This window comes from Rhineura floridana, chromosome 4 (genome assembly GCF_030035675.1).
Source record: "Rhineura floridana isolate rRhiFlo1 chromosome 4, rRhiFlo1.hap2, whole genome shotgun sequence".
In the NCBI taxonomy this organism is placed as follows: Eukaryota; Metazoa; Chordata; class Lepidosauria; order Squamata; family Rhineuridae; genus Rhineura; species Rhineura floridana.
In genome coordinates this window covers 127,980,436-127,983,705 of record NC_084483.1, presented here as the reverse complement: position 1 = coordinate 127,983,705, position 3,270 = coordinate 127,980,436, and the positions used below count along the sequence as shown (strand labels likewise).

The following is a 3,270-nucleotide window of genomic DNA, read 5'->3' as shown; positions in this document are numbered from 1 at the left end:
TTTCTGCTAGTAATAATAAATAATAATAAATTTAATTTCTGTGTCGCCTATCTGGCCAAAGGCCACTCTAGGCAACGTACAAAACAGTTAAAACACAATGAGATAAAATACAATAATACAATAAAAAACAGTATGAGAATAATACAGCAGCAACAATATTAAAACAGGGTAGGAGGCATTTCAGTCACAGTAATTAACCCTCCCCGGAGATCCCAAAGGCCTGTTGAAAGAGCCAGGTCTTTAAGGCTTTACGGAATACATTTAGGGAAGAGGCGTGCCGGAGATCTTGTGGGAGGGAGTTCCAGAGAGTGGGGGCCGCCACTGAGAATGCCCTCTCTCTTGTACCCGCCAATCTAGCTGTTTTTGTTGGCGGGATTGAGAGAAGGCCTTGAGTGGCTGATCTTGTCGGGCGGCATAATTGGTGGCGTTGAAGGCGCTCCGTAAGATAAACTGGGCCGAGACCGTATAGGGATTTAAAGCTAATACCAACACCTTGAATTGGGCCCGGAAAACAACTGGAAGCCAGTGTAGATCGAACAACACTGGTGTGATGTGATCCCGGCGGCGACTATTCATAAGTAGTCGAGCCGCCGCATTTTGTATAAGTTGTAATTTCCGGACCGTTTTCAAGGGTAACCCCACGTAGAGCGCATTACAGTAGTCCAAACGAGAGGTGACCAGGGCGTGTACTACCAGGGGGAGCTGATGAGCAGGAAGGTAGGGTTGCAGCCTTCGTATGAGGTGTAGTTGATACCAGGCTGCCCGGCTCACCGCCGAAATCTGAGCCTCCATGGACAGCCTGGAGTCAAGTACAACCCCAAGGCTGCGGACCTGGTCCTTCAGGGGTAAACTCACCCCATTGAACTTCAATGGTATGGTAGTAGTATGGTATCGTGTGCATATCTTAAATTGTTGATATTTCTCCCTCCCACCTCCATCTTGGTCCAATCCCGCTTTCCGTATGATATGTTCTGTGTACAGATTAAACAAATAGGGTGATAAAATACACCCCTGTCTCACACCCTTTCCGACTGGGAACCAACCAGTTTCTCCATATTCTGTCCTTACAGTAGCCTGCTGATTATACCTAATTCTGCCTCCGTCTGCCACCATTTTCTGACAGGCTCTGCCCCTGCAACACAATTTTGTGCCTGGTTACTTTCTGCTTTAGACAATATTTTTCATGGGTGTTATTGATGAAACTTAGTGCTTATATAAGCTAACATCGTTTGTACACCATCAAATTAACAATATCCTCTGGGTGATTAACAATAAAAGATAAAAGAAAAACTAACAGAACCGTAAAAACCAAACATAGAACTACAATACAAAACTAAATAAATAAGGCCATAAACAGCAAAACATACATTAAAACAGCAGAGCTAAAAAAAACCACTGAACATCTTAAAATAATTTTTTAAATGCCTGGGAAACTAAAGAGGTTTTCAATTAGGGCCTGATCAGATGCTGGTATAATCTGGATCTGATGCTTTTTGCAGATCCTTTTAATTTGGACTGTTTGCATGAACTTTTTGCCAACGCGATTACATTCAGCTGCTTTTGCTTTTAACTCCGGATTAAATCAATGTGACAAAAACCTGAAATTGCTTTTAAAATCCGCACCTGCTTTGATGTGCTTCTACCGTGTATTACCTTTTAAGCTCCTTGTTTTGGCTGCGCAGTTTCTTCGCCATTAGATCCTCCCTTTTCTCCACCCCTTTAACTGTCTCTCGGTGTAATTTTGTTTCCTTGCCTTCCTTTCTCCCGCTTCCCCCCCAATACATTTCCTCCCCCTCTCCTTTAAACAAAATCACATTCATCGAAATTATTCACCCTTGAATATCTAATTCTGTGCAAGCTCTCTGCATGTGACGTGAGCAGGTTTTTTCCCCACCCCTTCGTTCTCTCTCTTCTGCAGTGACACCAACTCCCTGAGGGTAGCAGGGAACTGCTGGAGCTCAGAAAATTGCTTTCTGGCCGCCAGAGAGGGAGACTCCCCTTCAGCCTTGGCTGGCTCTCTTGCTTGTTTCGGGGGGGGGTCCACAAGCTGCTACACACCACTTGCTGGACCTACACCCAGGCTTGGAGCGCACGCAGCCACGATGAGAGGAGGCTGGTGAAGGTGCCGCTGGGGTAATTTATAAGCGCCCAAAAGCACAGGGGAAAGGGGAGCTGCCTTGACGTCTCATCCCAGCATCTGCTCCACTCACGGAGAGCGATAATATTAAACGGTCAATGCTTCCTTTAGTAGCTGCTTTTAATGTCTCTCTAAAGATAATTGTTTGGGGTTTTTTTTATGTTTCCCAGAACGCATGCTGAGGCTTGTCCTGGGGTGCCAAAGGCACACCAATCTCGCGCAGGGACAGCCTAACAGCCACGGGTGGGAGCAGGGGGGACAGGAGAGAGCCTGCACCACAGGGAAGGGGGACAGCTGTAGATTCCCTTTCTTTCAAGCGCCTATTCCTCTCTTCATTTAGGGAAACACTGCCCCTTCCATGCCTCCGCAGTTAACATTCTAATGTGTGGGTGTGGCAACAAGGAAATGCTGATAGCAATAAATGCACTTGCATATGAATGCTAAAAAGAAAAACAGCCAATTTATTCATAGTGAAGGCAGAAGTATGTGAACTGTCAAAATCAATTTCGATGGAAAAAGCAGCAGTTTTAATGTGGATCTTGGCTCATATGTGAACCAGCCTTTAGTGCTGAAAAGGCCATAAGGTAGGGGCAAGGTAAACTTTTCTGGGGAGGGCATTCTACAGTTGCAATGCCACCACTGGAAGGAAGGACCCTTTCACTGGTAATAACCCTCTGCATATCATTTGGTTAGGGAACTTGGAGAAGGGTCTCTGATGAAGATCTTACGGTGTAGGTAAGGTTAAGATTAATTAACTGGAAGGACATGTTTAAGAGCATCCCAAGTTAAAGAGGTTAATATTTGTATATATGAGCAAAGGTAAGACTCGGAGAGAGACATACAATTTTACTTGTGTATTTCTTGTACCTTTACAAAGCCTACAAAATTGGCTTGGATCCAGAAAAGCCTGTAGTGTCAGGATTTACTGCCCCTGCAGCCCAAGTGCTCCCCAAAGCCACTCCCACGGTTCAGAGGATTCTCCATTATGGCATGGAATAAGGTGGCTATAGTGGGAGGGGGGCCTATGGCCATACTACCCTGAACACGCCTGATCTTGTCTGATCTCGGAAGCTAAGCAGGGTCAGGCCTGGTTAGTACTTGGATGGGACACCGAATACCAGGTGCTGTAGATT

At 45.5% G+C, this 3,270-nt stretch overlaps 1 pseudogene; it reads left to right on the top strand.

Annotated features, from left to right (window-relative positions):
* Nucleotides 1–3,157: 3,157 nt before the first annotated feature.
* Nucleotides 3,158–3,270, top strand: LOC133384677 (5S ribosomal RNA; annotated as a pseudogene).